The sequence below is a fragment of the Mobula hypostoma genome, chromosome 7 (genome assembly GCF_963921235.1).
Source record: "Mobula hypostoma chromosome 7, sMobHyp1.1, whole genome shotgun sequence".
Taxonomy (NCBI): Eukaryota; Metazoa; Chordata; class Chondrichthyes; order Myliobatiformes; family Myliobatidae; genus Mobula; species Mobula hypostoma.
The window spans coordinates 18397738-18417348 of NC_086103.1; the positions used below are offsets into that span (position 1 = coordinate 18397738).

The 19611-nt window shown below is 42.6% G+C and overlaps 1 protein-coding gene across 1 annotated transcript in view; it reads right to left on the bottom strand.

Annotated features, from left to right (window-relative positions):
• Positions 1–15100: 15100 nt before the first annotated feature.
• LOC134348851 (uncharacterized) overlaps positions 15101–19611 on the bottom strand; it is a 75258-nt gene continuing 70747 nt past the window's right edge. The window contains exon 14 of the mRNA XM_063052634.1: positions 15101–17815. The gene's annotated coding sequence lies outside the window, so the exon portion shown is untranslated. The remainder of the gene's footprint in view (positions 17816–19611) is intronic.

The window sequence follows — 19611 nt, forward strand, 5'->3', positions numbered from 1 at the left end:
GATTCTTGCCAAATTTTACGCATGGACCATAGAAAGCATCCTGTCCAGATGCATCATAACTTGACACGGCAACGACTCTAGCTGAGACTGCAAGAAACTACAAAGTTGTGGACACAGCTCAGGACATTATGGAGACTAGCATTCCCTCCATGGACTCTATCTACACTTCACACAGCCTCAGTAAAGCGGTCAGATGATCAAAGATCCCACGAAACACAAACATTTTCTCGTTTCCCCTCTCCCATTGGGCAGAATATACAAAAGCTTGAAAGCACGTACTACTGGCTCATGGACAATTTCTATTCCACCATCGTAAGACAATTGAACAGTCTCTGGCTTGACAAAATGCACTTTGACCTCAGAATCATCATTGGCCTGACCTCGTGGCTTATTTTATGCTTGCACTGCACTCTGTAACTGTAACAGCTCATTCTACAATCTGCTGTTGCTTTTCCCTCGTACTGCTACAACGTACTGTTAGAATGTAACCTGTATGGATGGCATACAAAATACAGTTTCACTGTACCTCAGTACATGTGACAATAATAAACAAATTTACTAATTCAGCAGTTTAACAACTTATTCCTTTTCCACCAATCCTGCCTCCTTTTTATTCACAGAATCTTCTCATGCAATCACAGGATCTTCTCCCTTCACCTGATGCGGAGATTTGCTTTCAATTTTCTTCCCAATTGCTCTCTGTAGTCAGTGTTCATAAAGTGGTCTCATCTGCTCTGGAGGAAGTAATACAGATCGACTTTGCAGAACACTTCCATTCAGTCTGTGAGGGAGATCTGACTTTCCATTTGCCATCCTTCTAATTCTTCTCCCATTCTGACTTCTCATCTTTTGTTTCTGACGCTGTTGTTGTGGTAACACACCATAAGCTGAAGGAACAGGAATCAGTCTGCTACAGGGGGAAAGGAACCATTTATGTTTCTATTGAGACTCTGAATCAAGATATCTCAGTCCGAATTATTGTCATTTCCTTCCTCCCTCTCCCAGCAGCCATAGATGCTGCCCAACCTGCTGAGTTCTTCCAACACTGCTTTTTGCTTTAGATTCTAACATCTGGAATCTCTTAAGGCCTCATAAACTTAAGGAAAGTGTCTCATCTTCTAACTCAACACATTATAGCCATTGGGACAATATGTACCATTCAATGATGTCGGAAGGTGATCTATTTCAGAGGTGGCAGTCCATGTAGTAGTTAGCATAACATTATTACAGTGCCAGTGACCATGAATCAGGGTTAAATTCCGCTGCTGTCTGTAAAGAGTTTGTACATTCTCCACATCACCGTGTAAGTGTCCTCCATGTGCTCCGTTTCCTCAAGCCTTCCAAAGATGTACCAGTTAACATTACTAGGTTGTGGGCATGTTATGTTGGTGCTAGAAGCATGGCAACACTTGAGAGATGCCCCAACGCAATCCTCGTTGACTTGATGTGATGCAAATGACACATTTCACTGTAAGTCCCAAAGTACATGTGACAAATAAAGCTAATCTTTGCCTCTTATACTTCCAGTGTTCACTTCTTCACACTCTCGCCTTCTGTATTTCAGATTCCATTCCACTCATCTAATCTGCAACTCCTTCAAATATGCCATCAACACAAGAGATTTTGTAGATACTGGAAATCCAGAGCAATACATACAAAATCCTGGAGAAACTCAGCAGGTCAGGCAGCTTCTATGGAGATGAATAGAGTTGGTGTTTCAGGCTGAAACCCTTCATCAGGATCTGATGAAGTTTCTTGGCCTGAAATGTGATCCTTTATTCCTCGCCATTGGTGCTACCTGACCTGCTGAGTTTCTCCATTATTTTGTGTGTTTCTCTCTAAATATACTATTACCACTTTCATACAAATGGAACAATCATAACTTACGGCACCCAAACGCTCTATTTATGGTTCTTCCCTTCACCCTACTTCACTTTCTTTCGTTCCTCTGCTGTTTAAAGCATTTCAGTCTGCTGGACCTGATCCTAATCTTTCTGCCCCCTTTGGACTTTGTAGTATCCAAGACATCTTTAAGGGCCAGTGCCTCACAATGGAGGCATCCATCACTAAGGACCCCCATCACCTATGACATGCCCTCTTCTCATTATTACCAACATGAAAGAGGGACAGAAGCCTGAAGGCACGAAGAGGCTCCTAATAAAGAAGTTAAGTAAAATTGTTTCACAGCTTTCAATTCCAAATCAAGAATGAGCTCATATTGCATTCTTTGGAGCAGCGCAGTTGTCATAGTCTATTACTAAAAGTGCTCCTCTGGTCAGCCAAGGTAGCATGCAGAGAGTGAGAAACATTGTCCAGAATTGTCAGGATTTTCCATAGGGTCCTTTGTTCTACCACAGCCTCCAGTGTGTCCAGTTTGACTCCTGTAACAAAGCCAGCCTTTCTAATCAGTTTGCTGAGCCTGTTGGCATCACCTGTATTGATACCACTGCATAGAAGATTGTACTGACAACATCAGACTGGTAGAAAATGTGAAGGAGAGGCCTGCATACTCCAAAGGACCTCGGTTTCCTCAGGAAGTAGAGATGACTCTCACCCTTCTTGTACCCAGCCTCTGTGTTGGTGCTCCACTCAAGTCTATCATCTAGGTGCACCCCCAGGTATTTGTTATTCCTCACCATATTTATGTCCTCACCATCAACAGCAACAGGAAGCAGTGCAGTGCAGGCTAAAGTCCATCACAATCTCCTTTGTCTTACTGATGTTGCAGCTGCAGATGATTCAGCTTGTACCATTCGACAAAGTCCTCCACCAGGGCCCTGTATTCATCCTCCCATCCTCCCTTTATACATCCAACTATTGCTGAGTCATCAGAGAATTTCTGACATGACTAAGTGTTGTATCGAAAGTTCAAGGTGTACAGGGTAAACAGGAAGGGAGCTAACACGGGCCCCAGTGCTGCTTATAGCCATGTCTGACACACAGCTCTGAAACCGCACAAACAGTAGTCTGCCAGTCAGGTAGTCCATTATCCAGGACATTGTAAAATGGAAGTGCCAATCTACATTGAATAGAGCTTTTCCCCAGCAATGAGAGCTGTATGATATTGAAGGCACTTGAGAAATCAAAAAACATGATGCTCACAGTGCTGCCCTGCTTACCCACATGGCAGTCGGCTCTGTTCAGCAGGTTGACGACAGCATCATTGACTCCAATGTGCTCCTAGTAGGCAAACTGCAGGGGGGGTCAAGGGCTGATCTGACAAGGGGTCGGAAGTGAGCCAGGACCAGTCTCTCCAGGGTCTTCATGGTTGTGAGGTCAGGGCCACTGGGCAGTTTTTATTCAAGACATTCTGTTGGCCCTACTTGGATGCTAGGATCACAGATGATGTTTTCCACATAGTCAGGACTCTTTCCAGTCTGAGACTGATTGAAATGGCATGAACATCAATTTCTCTAATGTTCGGTAATTGCCACCCCATCCCCCTTCACCTTTCCCCATTCCCGTATCCCTCTCACATCTTATCTCCTCTTCTTGCCTGTCCATCACATCCCTCTGGTGCCCCTTCCACTTCCCTTTCTTCCATGGTCTTCTACCCTCTCCTATCAGATTCCCACTTCTCCAGCCCTTTATCTTTTTTGCCAATCAACTTCCCAGCTCTTTACTTCGCCATTACTGTTTTCACCTCTCACCCACTACCTTGTACTTCATCCTCCCTTCTTTCCACCTTCTTACGCTGACTTCATCTTTTTTCCCAGTCCTGATGAAAGGTCTTGGTCTAAAATGTCAACTGTTTACTCTTTTCCATAGATGCAGCCTGGCCTGCTGAGTTTCTCCAGCATTTTGTGTGTGCAGGTTGAAAGTAATGGCTGATCTACTAGCATCAGAAACAGTCAGAGAGGAAAGACGTGAACAACAGTAACAGATGGAAACAGGAGGTTGCGAGCAACAGAAACAATCAGAGAGGGAAAGTTGAGAGCAACAAACCTGCACACATGGGGCAAGGCAGAGTCATCTGCGTGCCCACTGTGCTCCAAGCGAGGAACCCTGGAGCACATCCTCAGCACCTGTGCAAGGGCACTTGGTGAGGGACGGTACAGGTGGAGGCATGATCAGGTCCTGAAGACCATCGCTGAAGCCGTCAGCGCAGGAGTTGAGTGGGCGAAGTGGTCCCCACCCTCCAAGCAGACCATTGCCTTTGTCAGAGCTGGGGAGCAGCCAATACCTGCCAAAAGAACATCTGCAGGCATTCTGACCTCTGCAAGGGACTGGCAGCTGTTGGTGGACCTCAAAGGGCAGCTGAAGTTCCCCAACCATATCGCAGCCACCACCCTGTGACCAGACATTGTCCTAGTGTCTGAGTCTACTAAGCAAGTGGTGCTGCTGGAGCTGACACTCCCATGGGAAGACAGCTTGGAAGAGGCCTTTGAAAGGAAGCTCTCCAAGTACACAGGACTGGTCAGCAACTGTCAGCAGGCTGGATGGAGAGCGAGGTGTCTCCTAGTGGAGGTTGGTTGTAGGGGATTCATAGCCCGTTCTTTAGTTAGAGCCTTCAGCATTTTGGGCATCGAGGGAGAGAGGAAGAGAAGAGCCATCCGCAGTACCACCGATGTGGCAGAGAGGGCCTCAAGATGGCTGTGGCTCAAAAGAGGGGAGCCATGGAGTCATAAGTAGCTAGCTGTCTGGACACAAGCTGGGGTCTGATCAGCCTTGGCTGGGTCACCTGGAGGAGGTTGTATGATGTTGAAAGACCCGAAACACCCAATGATTCCAGGAACATCATTGAAGATGTGTCCAGAGGCATCAATAGATGTATGTACACAGCTCATAATAGCAGCAAAGCTAATTTCTGATGGTTTGGTTGGAGCAGTTAAGCTTGGAAGCAAACTATATACCTTTAAACCAACGTCCTCAGCAAAATTGATACTCACTTCTTATTGGCTCAAAATACTGTTCAATTACACATACTCCAGTTTTCTTTTGTGTAATCAAATCCATCAAACTCCACTGTCTCTGCATGTGATGCATTGCATTTCTTCCTCACCACCTACATTATCTATGTTTCTCTTAATTTTAAACATTTCTTTATGATCTCCCTTCATTCTCCTATGTTAGAGAATAAATACCCCACTACCAAAATGCATCACCTCACACTTATCTGTATAGAAACCTATTTGCCCCTCCTCAGGCCACTTTCTAAGTTGATCAAGGACCCCTGTGATCTATAATATCCTTCTTCACCATCAACCACACCTCCTAATTTTGTGCCATCCCCAAACTTACTGAATCAAGCCTTGTGCATTTGCATCCAAATCCTTTATCTAAACAACAAATAAGGAGGATTCCAGTACCGACCCCTGCAGCACATCACTGGTCACTGGCCACCACCTGGGATCATCCTTTCAACATCACCCTCTGCTTCCTACCTCAAGATAATTTTGATTCCTGCAGAATAGTTCTTCACGGGATCATTCAAAATAGACAACATCCTCTGCTCAGTGAACACAGCTCCATTCTGCCTCCTAGTGGGAAGAGACAGTAAATCCCCATTGTCCTCATCCTCTTGTCCTTCAGCCGTCTCTCAAATACACACTGGTTCTGTCCCGTTAATCCCATGTGATTCAACGAAGCTACTCAGAGTTGTATTTAGCAATTTTCTTTGAAAAGTTACAAACATATCAGCATCATCAGACTTCATGCTTCCTTCATCAAAAAACTCAACAAATTCATCAATATGATCAGCTATTTCTCATTTTCTCATCAAGACAATTCCTAATAAGTTGCATCCTGGATTATGGTCACACATGATTTCTCACTATTGTCATTGGACTAAGGGAGCTGATGGTCTGAACGGAGATGTAATGTTTAAAGTCCACATGTGCAAAGAGAACAGGAAGATTGGGACCATGTACAACAGATTGAAATGAAACCTGCTTTAAATAACAGAGGAACAATGGAGAGCAAAATGACTGAAGGGCAGGATCACGATAAGAGTGTTAGGGTGCCCTAAGCCGTGATTGTTTCATTTGTTAGAACGTGTAATGATTTATTTGGAGGAAAACACACAAAATACTTAAGAAACTCAACAGGTCAAGCAGTATCGATGCAGAGGAATAATGAGTCACATTTTGGGCCAAGTCGTTTCAACAGATCCTGATGAAGGGTCTCAGCCTGAAAAATTAACACTTTACTCTTCTCCATGGAGGCTGCCTGAACTGTTGTGTTCCTGCAGTTTTCTGTGCATTGCTCTGGATTTCCAGCATCTACAAAATCACTTGTGTGGATGGTATATTTGAAGGAATTGCAGTTTAGAAGAGTGGAATGGAATCTGAAATACCAGAAGGTCAAAGTGTGAAGAAGAGAACACTGGAAGTATAAGAGGCAAAGATCAGCTTTATTTGTCACATGTACATCGAGACAGTCAATCAAGATATTGTAGCCATTAGTGAAACTTGGTTGCAGGAGAGGCAGAAATGGTTGTTCAATTTCTTGGATTCTTTTGTCTTAGAGGTGACAGAGTGGGAGGGATTAAATTAGGAGGGTGGGTTACTAATGAGGGAAAAATTTCAGGGCAGTGCTCTGTCAGGACAAAGTGGAGAATTTGACTCATGAGGCGATATGAGTGAATCTGAGAAATACGAAAGGTATGACCTCCTTAATGGGGCTAAATTACAGACCATCCAACAGGCCGAGGGATTTAGAAGAACAAATTTCTAAAGGGATTACAGGCTATTGCAAGAAACATAATGTTGTTATAGCAGGTGGTCTTAACTTTCCATTCACTGGGAAACACATACTGAAAAAGGACAAGATGGGATAGAATTTGTCAAATGTGTTCAGGAAAGTTTCTTCCATCAGTACGTAGAAGTCCCAATGAGAGAACATGCAATACCGTATCTGCTATGAGGGAATGAGACAGAATTTTGTGTCGGGGAACACTTTGCATCCAGTAATACAATGATATCAGCTTTAAGGTAAATATGCAAAAAAATCAGGTCCGGTTTGTGGGTTGTGATTCTAAATCGGAAAAAGGTCAATACCGGTGGTATCAGAAGTGATTTGGCAAGTGTGGATTGGGACTAGTAGTTTGTGGCAAATGAGAGTTCTTCAAGAATGACATTTTGAGTCTACAAAGTTTGTAGATGCCAGTCATAGGAAAAGGTAAGGATAACAAATGATTTTCAAGAAATATTGTGGCCTAGTTAAGTGAAAAATGGGACGCATGGCAGGTATAGGCAAGCTGCAAGAAATGAGCTACTTATGGAGTATAATAAATGCAAGAGAACACTGAAGAAAGAAACCAGGAAAGCTGAAAGGCATGACGTTGCTCTAGCGGACAAGGTGAAGGTGAATCCAAAGGGATTCCACAGATATATTAAGGGCAAAAGAACTGCAAGGCACAAAACTGGTCCTCTGGAAGAGCAGAAGGGTAATCCATGTGTGGAGCCAAAATAGTTGGGGGAGATCTTAAATGAATTCTTTACATCTGTATTTACTCAGGAGACAGATACGGAGTCTATAGAAGTGAGGTAGAAAAGCGGCAACTTCAAGGCGCCTGTACGGATTAGAGGAAGAGGGGTTTGCTACCATGAGCAAATCAGGGTGGATAAATCCCCAGGGCCTGACAAGGTATTTCCTCAGACCCTTTGGCAAGTGGAGAAATTGCAGGGGCACGAGCAGAGATATTTACATCATCCTTAGTGACAGGAGAGGTGTCACAACCACGGATTCAGCTGCGCAGTAGATACGGCAATCGCGCTCGTGAATATGCACAAGTCAGCTAATTATTATTTCATTGTAATAGTATTAACTCCATTCATTCTGTTGTAGTATTTGTTGGGACACGGACACAGCAACGCTTTGCTGCCTGTTTGCATTCTGCCTTGCCTGAGAAATTGGACTCCAGTCAACTGACTCTGAAGACTAGCGGTATTAGTATTATGTTTAAATGTTCTTTTCAGCAGCAGTGTAGGTTTCGTTTTCCATTTGAGAGTTTTAGTTAATGGCCCTGTTTGGCCTAGTCTTCATCGTTTTCTTTTCCCTTTAACACTGTTCACATTAAAGTCTGTGAACTATCGACCTGCTTCAGTGTCTCTCACTCCGCCCTTGGGCCATATCCGCACCGGGTGACAGCAAGTCTCGACCACACAGATGGACTCAGCAGAGACAGAGAGCAGCTGATCTTGGCCATGAGATTCGCTAGTCAGAGTGATTCCTTGAGGCAACGATGTTCCGTTGGAATTCCTGTGTATAAACTCTTGTTTCTGTCTCCATCGTGACAGAGGATCTTGCCAAGTAATGGACCTAGCAAAGTTTGAACAGTGACGTTTTGACATTGGTGGCTTGAGGAGAAGTTAAAGTTAAAGTCTGTCCCGAGCCTTGTGGGCCATCAGGCCAGTGCTTATGCCAGTTTCTGTGAAGTGAAGCGACTGAGAATATGAGACTCCCCCCCCCCGGATAGGACACCAGTCTATCGCGAGGTTAACTTGCAGCATTTGCCAGTACCCATTTTCAGCTGGAGCAGTGTGTGGTAAGTGTCTTGCTCAAAGACACAACAAGCTGCCTTGGCCGAGATCCGAACCCACGACTGTCAGATCATGAGCCCAACGCCCTAACCACTTGGCCACATGCCATGGCTTGAGGAGAGGGTGACTTCTATTCTCAGTGCATGTCCTGACTCTACATTCCGAGAGTCCCGAGTCTACCTTCCAAGCTTCTCTAGTCTATATTGAGTTTCTCTGGTATCCATTCCAAGCTTTTCAAGTCACAAGTACCCAGGTTCCCAGGTTTGTGGTCCTGTGACTCAGGTCTGCGTAACAAATGAGCGCTTCAAGCAAGGCTTATCAATTGATTCAATAAATCATCATTCAAGTCGATATTGTAAATTCTGGAAGAGCCCTACTCCAAAAGCTGATTCCTAGCTGAAGTGTGCAAATTCATAAGTAACATAACACCATCAAGAGTATTTTTAACACATTGATGAAAGTCACGGTACAGATTGGGAAAATTGAACTTCCTTGTTGCAAATTAAACAAATCTACAGAGAACCAGCTAGCTTAGCAATGAAAGAAACCTGTGTATGCTGCCTTGATCTGTAAAATTGAGAGTATATCCTAAATGCCTCTAGGAAAATTGTGAAAGATAAAACACTGAGTAAGATTTGAAAACGTTCTTTCTTTAGGTTTCAGGTTTCAGGTTTCAAGGTTTCCCAAGTTCTTTTCTCTATGTTCCCAAGGTTTTCTTTTTCCAATTGTTTCCAACGGGTATTCAATGTGTTCAGGGGTTTTCAATGCCCTCCCCATCTCGAAGACTCCCAAGCCTCTCTCTCGGCCCAGCCGATGTTTCTCTATCTCACTTGAGTTTCCCAGGTCTCTCAATCTCTCTGGATTCCAGAGTCTCCCTGCCTCCCGAGTCCCCATGTCTCCCTCACGTTCCCCAGGTCTCTAGAGTCATTCCTGGATCTTGTGTTCTCAGGTTTTCCTGGGCCTTGAGTTGCCAGCTATAGGGAGGGGGGTGTCTTGTAGTGACTTACTCAGGCCTGTGCAGGGCATCAGAGAGTATTGGTCCCTGAGATTTTTTAGAGCACCTGAACTGGTTAATTGTTGTTTAACAACAGTTATAATTGTTTAAGAGTTCTTGTGTTTTTCTCAAGCGACTAGTTCTTTTTAATGTGGTTTCTTGATGCATTCTGTTTAAGTTTAAGTTTATTTTGATAGGCTCAGGGATTTGGCTAGTTGAATTGCTTAAGCAGATGCCCAATCCAATCGAATCGGAGGGTCCTCATTTTGAGAATGATCTGTCTCAATGTGTCAGTTGATCGAGCTACCTCTGTAAAATCTCTTGTTTCTGTCTCTACATGGAAGTCTTTGGCTCTGATATTGGAAATGCACACCATAGCACTTATCTACCAGCATCACTGAAAGACATCTTGGACAAGTCCCACATCCGGAACTTCCAGCAAACACAGGTCTGTGGCACCTCAGGTGCGGCGCCTAGAGAGGGGAGCCCTTTCACAACCAGGGATTCAGCAGTGCAGTAGAAACGGCAATTGCACTTGTGAATGTGTATGTGTCAGCTAAATTATTAATTAATTATGATAGTATTTAAGTCCATTCATTACCTCGTAGTATTTGTCCAGACATGGTCACAGCCACAGTTCACTGCCTGTTTGCATTTTGCCTTGCCTGAGAAATTGGACTGTTGAGTCAACTGACTCTGAAGACTTGCAGGATTCATTTTTTTTCTTAGTTTTTCTTTTCAGCCGCAGTGTAGGCTTTGTTTTCCATTTGAGAGTTTTAGTTAACGGCCCAGTTTGGCCTAGCGTTTATTGTTTTCTTTTCCCTTTAACACTGTTCACATTAAAGTCTGTGACCTATCGATCTGCTTCAGTGTCTTCACTCCGCTCTTGGACAAGAGGTACCAGAGGATTAGAAGATAGCCAATGTTCTTCCACTGTTTAAAAAGGCTCTAAACATAAACCAGGACATTATAGGCCATTGAGTCTGATTCAGTTGTGGGAAAGTTATTAGAAGGTATTCAAAGGGACCGGATATATAAGTACTTGGATAGACATGGGCTGATTAAGGACAGTCAACATGAATTTGTGAGTGGTAGGTCACATCTAACCAATCTTAAATAGTTTTTCAAGGAAGTTACCAGGGAAGTGGATGAAGTCAGGTCAATGGATGTTGTATACATTGACTGTAGTAAGGCATTTGACAAGGTCCCACATGGGAAGCTGGTGATGTAAGTTCAGTTACTTGGCATTCAGGATGAGGTAGTAAATTAGATTAGACATTGGCTTTGTGGGAAAAGCCAGAGGGTGGTAGCAAAGGGTTGTCTCTCTGACTGGAAGCCTATGTCTCGTGGTGTGCTGCAGGGATCAGGGCTGAGTTCTTTGTTGTTTGTCATCTACTTTCATGATCTGGGTGATAATGTGATTAACTGGATTAACAAATTTCTGGGTGACACCAAGAGTGGTGTTGCAGTGGACAGTGAGGAAGGCTGTCATGACTTGCAAGTGGATCTGCATCAGCTGGAATAATGGGCTGAAAAAATGGCAGATTGAAATTAATGCAGACAAGTGAAAGGTTTTGCACTTTGGGAGAACCAACCAGGGTAGGTCTTACACATATTGAGAGGGGTGGTAGAACAAAGGGATCTGGGTATACAGGTCCATAATTAATTGAAGGTGGTATCATAGGTAGATAGGGTCATAAAGAAACCTTTTAGCACATTGGCCTTCACACTGTACATCAATGTATTGAGTACAGGAGATGGGATGTTATGTTGAAGTTGTTTAAGATGTTGGTGAGGCCTAATTTGGAGTATTATATTCAGTTTTCATCACCTACCAACATGAAAGACATAAACAAGGTTGAAAGAGTACAGAGAAAATTTACAAGGATGTTGCTGTATCCAGAGGATCTGAGTTTTAGGAAAGATTGAATAGGTTCGGACTATATTCTTTAGAACGCGGAAGAATGAGAGGAGATTTGATGAAGGTGTACAAAATTTGATAGAGAGGTATAGATAGGGTACATGCAAACAGGCTTTTTCCACTGAGATTTGATGGAACTACGATCTGAGGTCATGGGTTAAAGGTGAAATGTGAGAAGGTTAAGGGGAACATGAGGGGAATCTTCTTCACTCGGGGCTGTGAGAGTGTGGAATGAGCCGTCAGCACAAGTGGTGCATGCAAGCTCAATTTCAACGTTTAAGAGAGGTTTGGATAGGTACATGGATGGATAGTAGGGGTATGGAGGGCTATTATCCTTGTGCAGTCCATGGGATTAGGCAACTTAAACAGTTTCGTCATGGACTAGAAGGGACAAAGGGCTTGTTTCGGTACTACAATTCTCTGTACCTCTATGACTCATCAGAGGTCATACCTCATTGGATCTTTGATGGATTGACCCTGTGATATTGTGAGTATACACAAGAATCAGCTCATAGCAAGGAACTATAGAAAGAAGCAGAAGGGTAGCCGAGAGCCAGGTGTTGTATTGAGATTACCATAAACCATCCTTCTCAAGGAAATGTATCTCACTTAGAGTAATATTTGTTTATTAAAAGTTCCCAGTTAGGTAGTTTGCAACAGGCTACACCAGAACGACAGACTCACAGGAATCTATCATGTGGTATACACCACATCCTAATGAGACCATTGTGGCTAACCACAGCACGTTTGTGGGAGACCTTAGTCACAGAAAATTGTTGACGATCAAAAGGATACTGACTTGCCACCTCGACTTTGAGCGACACACAGAAACTGAAAGAAAATGCTGGACACCACTTTACTAAATACAGAAGGTAACTAATTGTCACAGAGTGTACGTTTGTAGTTTTCTGCTGCTCTAGCCCAGAGACTGAGAGGTTTGACCTATTGTGCATTCAGAGTTGCCATTTTGCACATAACTGTTGTTAACGTCTGATTATCTGAGTTATGGTTGCTTTCCTGTCATCTTGAATTAGTCTCCTCTGACCTTTCCCAGAGATTAGGAGAATGGTCAAGGATGTTCTGGTCATGCACTTTAGTAGAAGAAATTAAATAGTGGTATATTTCCTAAATGGAGAGAAAATTCAAAAATATATAGCACAAAGGGTCTGGAAAATCCTTATGCAGAATTCCCTAGAAATTAATTTGTAGCTTGAGTCTGTGGTGAGGAAGGCAAATGTAATATTAGCGTTCATTTGAAGAGGAATAGAATATAAAAGCAAGGATGTAATATTGAAGCTTTATAAAACACTGGGGAGGGAGGGGGTACAGTCAGGTGTCTTGGAACATATTGGTACCAATGACATATGAAGGAAAATGAAAGAGATCCTAAAGAGAGAATTTAGAGAGCTAGGTAGAAAGCTGAGAAGCAGGACTTCTGGTGTAGCAATTTCTGGATTACTGCCTGCGTTATGTGCCAGTGAGGGGAGAAATAGGTTGAACTGGCAGATAAATGCATGGCTGAGAAGGTGTGCAGGGGACAGGGCTTCAGTTTCTTGAATCATTGGGATCTCTTCTGTGGACCCCTTAACTGCTCAGAAAAAATCTAAAGCCATACAATTTTAAAGAACCATCTTATGCATGGTGACAAATTCTGTTGTTGCTTTTCATATGGCTTCAACAGTGTAGTTGCTTACCCTTTGTAAGTCTGCAGCAAAACTGTAAATCTCAATATTCAAAGTATATTTATTATCAAAGTATGTAATCAGTATGCAGCTCAGAATCCTCTATTACACTCCTTCCAACACCATAAAATAAGAATAAAATTGAAGCAAATGATCGCCTTCTGGAATGTGTCATTTACTTCTAGACTCAGGGCAGGAAAAACATACCCGAAATAACAAGCTCCTAACCAATTACATGGAAGAGAGGTGTAGGCTCCATTTCTGCACATTCAGTGCAAGGCCATTGCTGCGACACCATCAGTTAGATGATATATCTCACTTCTGTAGGGTCTATCATTTCCATCTGAGATTCTACCGACAATGCAACACACACAAAATGCCGGAGAAACTCAGCAGGCCAAGCAGCATCTATAAAAAAATGTACAGTCGACATTTTGGGCTGAAACCCTTTGGCAGGACTGGGGGGAAAAAGTGGAAGAGTAAATTACAACAATGGTTTTATCATCAGCAAATTTATAGATGATATTTGAGCTATACCTAGTCACACAGTCATGGGTATAGAAAGAGTAGAGCAGTGGGCTAAGCACACATCCCTGAGGTGCACCAGTGTTGATTGTCAGCGGGGAGGAGATATTATAACTAATCCGCACAGATTATGGTCTTCTGATTAGGAAATTGAGGATCCAATTGTAGATGGAGGTACAGAGGCCCGGATTCTGTAACTTATCAATCATGATTGTGGGAATGATGGTGTTAAACACTAAGTTATAGTTAATGAACTGCATCCTGACATAGGTGTTTGCATTGTCCAGGTGATCTAAGGCCATATGAAGAGCCATTGAGAATGAGTCTGCCGTTGATCTATTACAGCAGTAGGCAAGTTGCAGTGGGTCCAGGTCCTTGCTGAGGCAGGAGTTAATTCTAGCCATGATCAAACTCTCAAAGCATTTCATTACCATAGATGTGAGTGTTACTGGGTAATAGTCATTAGGGCAGCTCATACTACTCTTCCTAGGCACGGGTGTAACTGTTACCTTTTTGAAGCAGATTGGAACTTACAGCCATAGCAGTGAGAAGTTAAAAATGTCCTTGAATACTGCCACCAGTTGGTTGGCACAAGTTTTGGAGCTTTGCCAGGTATTCCATTGGGTCCTGCCACCTTGCGAGCATTTACCTTTCTTATTGGCTTCCGGGAGAAAGTTCACAGGGTCACTGAGTGCAGCAGGGATCTCACTGCTGCCAAAATGATCACAGAAATCTCCCATGGCAGAATGTCAAAGTTCAACAGTTCAAAGTAACAAATAATATTGAGATCATGAGTTGTAAATTACTCTATGCTGAGTCCATAGGTTGTGGAGGCAGTTCAGTTTTGGGGTGAGTCAGGTTATCCTCTCTGGTTCTAGAGCCTGATGGTTGAGTGATAATAACTGTTCCTGACCCTGGTGGTGTGTGTCCTGACACTCCTTTCTGATGGCAGCAGCAAGAAGAGAAGTGTAGATGTTGGGGGTTGTTAATTAAGTTTGCTGCTTCCCTGTGACGACAATCCTTGTGAATGTGCTCAATGGTGATGTGACAACTCCATTGATCTCTCTTATGTTATAATCATTGGAAAAAGTTTTGCAGTTGACATTCTCTCATAGCTTTGACTTGGAAAAATACTTCATTCAAGGATCTATTCACAGAGACAACAGTGTATTCTGAACTTTTCAATGAGCAGGGTTCAGTGAAAAATTATGCTCTTTGGCCAGATGCTGCATATATTGGATCTGTAAGAATTCTGACCAATACTGTGGTTTGAACATTTAGTTTTCTGCACAATAAGATAAAGCTAGTTCATTAGAAAGTTTTTAAAACTCAGTGGAATTAGGTAGAAGAAAACACGTGTCAATATAAAACTGCTGAAGCTAACTGTGAAAAGCTGACTTCTTAAAAAAACACTAAATTTAAAGCAAACTTCTTGTCAGACGTTTGATATTTTAAAGATTTTACAGATAGCCTCTGCCTTGATGGAAACATGAAGGATGTAAGTTTTGCATTATATCCCGGACCCAAAACAACTCCTCTTATGAAAGGAGACACAACATTTGTTTCTTCATCATTATTAAAAATGAACACAGTGAATAGAGCAAATTAGACATGATCCATTGCTTTCAATGTATCAGGGGATATGTAATGCTATCTACCCTGAGATACTTCCATAGTTACAGATCATAAACTCTATGAAAGGACTGGCATGTTGCTCTAAAACTCCCCCACCATGTGATAAAGGATTGCCCCAGGAAAAAGGGGCATTTGACATTCAACTTGGCAACTCCCCACAATGATGATGGCCTCAACAATAATGCATGGTTCTCTCTCATGGCAATTTACGGACTGTACCTTGTAAAAGGGGATAATTTCCCATTATTTGAAAAGCAATAATTAAGAGTAAGTCCAAGAAGAAGCAATACAGAATAACATATGTAATTTAATTCTATTTAACACTCTATTTAATTCTCTTGAAACAAGAAGTTAGTTATTTGGGAATGACCTTGAAACCTAGAAAAAGAGAAATTGATAAGCGAGGAGTAGAATTGTTTATGAAATTGCCTATTCCCGAGACCTGAAGGGGTTGCAGTTCTTTCTGAGGCTGTTGGATACCACAACACCATTAGACCACAAGACAAAGGAGTAGAATTAGGCCATTCGGCACTTCATGTCTGTTCTGCCATTCAATCATGGATGATCCATTTTTCCCCTTCTCAGTCCCATTCCCCGGTCTTCTCCCCATAAACTTTGATGCCACATCCAATCAAGAACCTATCAGGTCTGCCTTAAATATGCCCAATGATCTGGCCTCCACAGCTGCCTCTGGTAATAAATTCCACAAGTTCACCACCCTCTGGCAAAAGAAATTTCTCTGTATCTCTGTTTTAAATGAAAGCCCCTCTATCCTAAGGCTGTGCCATCTTGTCCTACGCTCTCCCATCATGGAAGCATCCTTTCCCAATACAGTCCCAGAGCTATCAAATGTTCCTTGTATGGTAACCCTTTGGTTCTTGGAATCATCCTTGTGAACCTCCTCTGAACCCTCTCCAATGCCAACACATCTTTTCTTAAATGAGGAGTTCAGACTGTTCACAATACTCAAGGTGAGACCTCACCAGTGCATTATAAAGCCTCAGTGTCACATCCCTGCTCTGGAATTCTCGATATGAATGCTAACGTTGCATTTTCCTTCACCACTGACTCCACCTGTAAGTTAACCTTTGGGGTGTTCTGCCCAAGGACTCCCAAGTCCATAAGATATAGGTGCAGAAGTTGGCAATTTGGCTCATCGATTCTGCTCCACCATTCAGTCATGGCCGATCCAATTCTTCCAGTCATCCCCACTCCCCTGCCTTCTCCCCATACCCTTTCATGACCTGGATAATCAAGAACTTATTTTTTTTTTTTTTGTGTTCGTCCATCGTCGTCGATGGATCTGCTGCTACTCCAACTGGTTTCCTCACTAGCTATAAGGGTGATTTATTAGTGGAGGCTACAGGCCTCAGAACCCCTTGTTGTACCCAAAACTCTGTATTACCTTACCTACATCTTCCTCTGCTTTTTTTTCAGAAACATATATGAGGAGAAGACAGGGGAGTGGGGATGATTGGAAGAATTGGATCAGACCATGATTAAATGGCGGAGCAGACTCGATGGGCCGAATGGCACACTTCTGCTCCTCTATCTTATGGTCTTAAAATCTCCCCCATCTGTTTTGGCTCCACACATGGATTACCATTCTGGTCTTCAAGAGGACCAATTTTGTCCCTTGTAATCCTTTTGCTCTCAGCATATCTGTAGAATCCCTTAGGATTCTCCTTCACCTTGTCTGCAAGAGCAACTCCATGCCTTCCTTTATTTCTCTTGCATTGCTTATCCTCCAAAAGCACCTCATTTGTCTGAATTGCATACTCCTGTAATGCACTCCCTTTTTTCTCTTAACAAAGGCCTCAATATCACTTGAAAAACCAAGGTTCCCTCCAAGGTTACCTTTACCTTTTGCTCTGACAGGCACATACAAGCTAAGTACTCACAAAATTAAATGTTTGAAGGCTTCCTACTTTCCAAGCACACCTTTGCCAGTAAACAGCCTCTACTCATCCACACTTGCCAGATTCTTGTCAGTCTAGTTTCTAATTTTGGCCCATTGGTCATGATTATTTCCCTATCAGCCTCCTTGCAGCTCAACCCAATCCTATCCTAAATTCCGCTTAAGCAATCTCAACAAAGGTTCCAGACTGCAGGTGTGAAAGCTACCGGCAATAAACAGTCAGTCCCAAAAATCACCTTGATATCACAAGTGACCTGGACTGGAGTTTCCATTTCTGAATGAAATCTATTGTTCATTGTTATAAATATCAGATACCAGCTGAAAAAGCAGCAACATTACCTACAATGTTCAATTCCTTTTGCAAAATGTCTCCATTTTCCTGTCACAGAGTGTCAGCAGAAGATAAGTAAAGATGCTGAAACAGGAACTGCGATCACCCTGCTTTATAAACTTGGTGCAATGATTATGTTATAGCCGAGTATGGACAACAGACGAAAACTCCACAGTGGTTCTCATGTTAAAAATACAATTCACAAAAATGTTCACTTCTGGAATGTCACCTCTTCCTTGCCATTCTCTGTGGATCTTTCATAATTTTGTTTGTAGAGTTTGTGCATAGATGACAAATAAATTATTTTCCTATGAAAGAGCCGGGGTCTGAAAGAAGAAAAAATAACTTATTTTTAAACAATTTCTAATATTATTTGCTTACATCAAAAAAGAGTTTAAAGTTAGTGGAAATTTCCAGAAATTTATATTTTAAGACCTGGGGCCTCCCCACATGTACTTATTATATCTGACACTCGATTGGTCAACAGTGAACTGTGACCTTGCCCTGTGATAATTGCAAACATCACAATTAAAGGATGATCTGGTGGATCACACTGACAAAGGACGAGTTAAATGAAATAGAAACATCAGAAACTTACTGCATTTCACATTTCCTGATAAATGATCAGCTTGGCAATGATTTCCGGAAAACTCAATTGTAATCTGTGTGACTGAGATGCACACAGACCACTGCATTTATACAGTGTTACACTTTTGTGAAAGTTCTTTCCTGCCTGTTCCAAAGCTGACTTTCCAGATGTCTTCCATATCACAGGACATGAAGAGCCTGGTTGCCGTCCTCAGCTCCTCACTTCCAACAGACTTTTTTTTATTTTGACCCCATGCCTTCCTTTTCCAAAGCTGTGAACTCCACTTCTGGACTTCCATTGAATCAATTTTGTCAGTAACATACCCAGTGTTGTCATTATTACCTTTCAGGTCATACCCAAACTGGTCAGAGTCACATTTATTTGAAGTCACTGTTTGCCCAAAAAAGGCAGTGAATGGTGTCCTTGAGGTAACAACACTTTCAGAGAGCAGTCAGACATAACCATATTGTGTAGAGCAGCATTCCATTTAAATCTCTTTTCCTGGATACCAGATTTCACCCAATTTTTATTCACTGAACGTGTGCTGCATTGTGACTGATGCCAAAATTTTCTATTAAATTGTGAAATTGAGTGAAATTACCTGAAAAGCAGCATTCTGAGATTTTGGACACAAAGTCACACAGTAAAGAGGAATCTGTGTAGTTCCTGTCAGGGTCTGCACCAGGAATTTGCAAGTGTTATGTCATTGCCACAGTGATCACCAGGAAGGGCACCAAACCTTCAAAATCTCTCTCTGGCACACACAGAACAGCTGCATGAAAGGCTGTCATGGGGGTGAGGGAAAATGGTGGTGAGGAGGGTCAAAGTGATCTTCTGAGTGTCTGAGCAGCCCATGTGACGATCTAACACAATTCAACGGTGTGCAGGGAGTGGACCCCTGTCACAGTGAGATGTGGGCTTCTCAGGGGACAGAGATCACAGCCTGTGTTTGGGACAAAAAGGATTTGAACTGTGAAGGGACACTCCTCATGAAATTTCCATTGACCACAGGGGCTGCACATGCTGTGTATCAAGGCCTCAGTGCAGACCCTCTGATGTCTCATTGCCATTAGTTATATTAACAATGATATTTTTGATATGTGACTGATTATTTCATTAAATATGAGATTGATCACAACATAAGGGACATTTGTTATTTACTATCTGTTGTCTTTTTCTAGAAGCCGATGGATCTGAAGTGTGTCAACTGGAAATTTTGACCTTTGAGTTTAGTGTGTACACAAGCCTTCACACACTATTGTTTATTTATTTATTGAGATACCGTGTGGAATAGGCTCTTCCAAACCTTCAAGCCACACAACCCAGCATCCGCTAATGTAATCCCAGCCTAATCACAGGACAATTGACAATGACCAATTAACCTACCAACTAGTTTGTCTTTGGACTGTGGGAGGAAACCAGGGCACCTGGAGGAAACCCACATGGTTAGAGGAACATACAAAATCCTTACGGGCAGCTGTGGTAATTGAACCTGGGTCACTGGTACTGTAAAGTGTTGTGCCAACAACTACA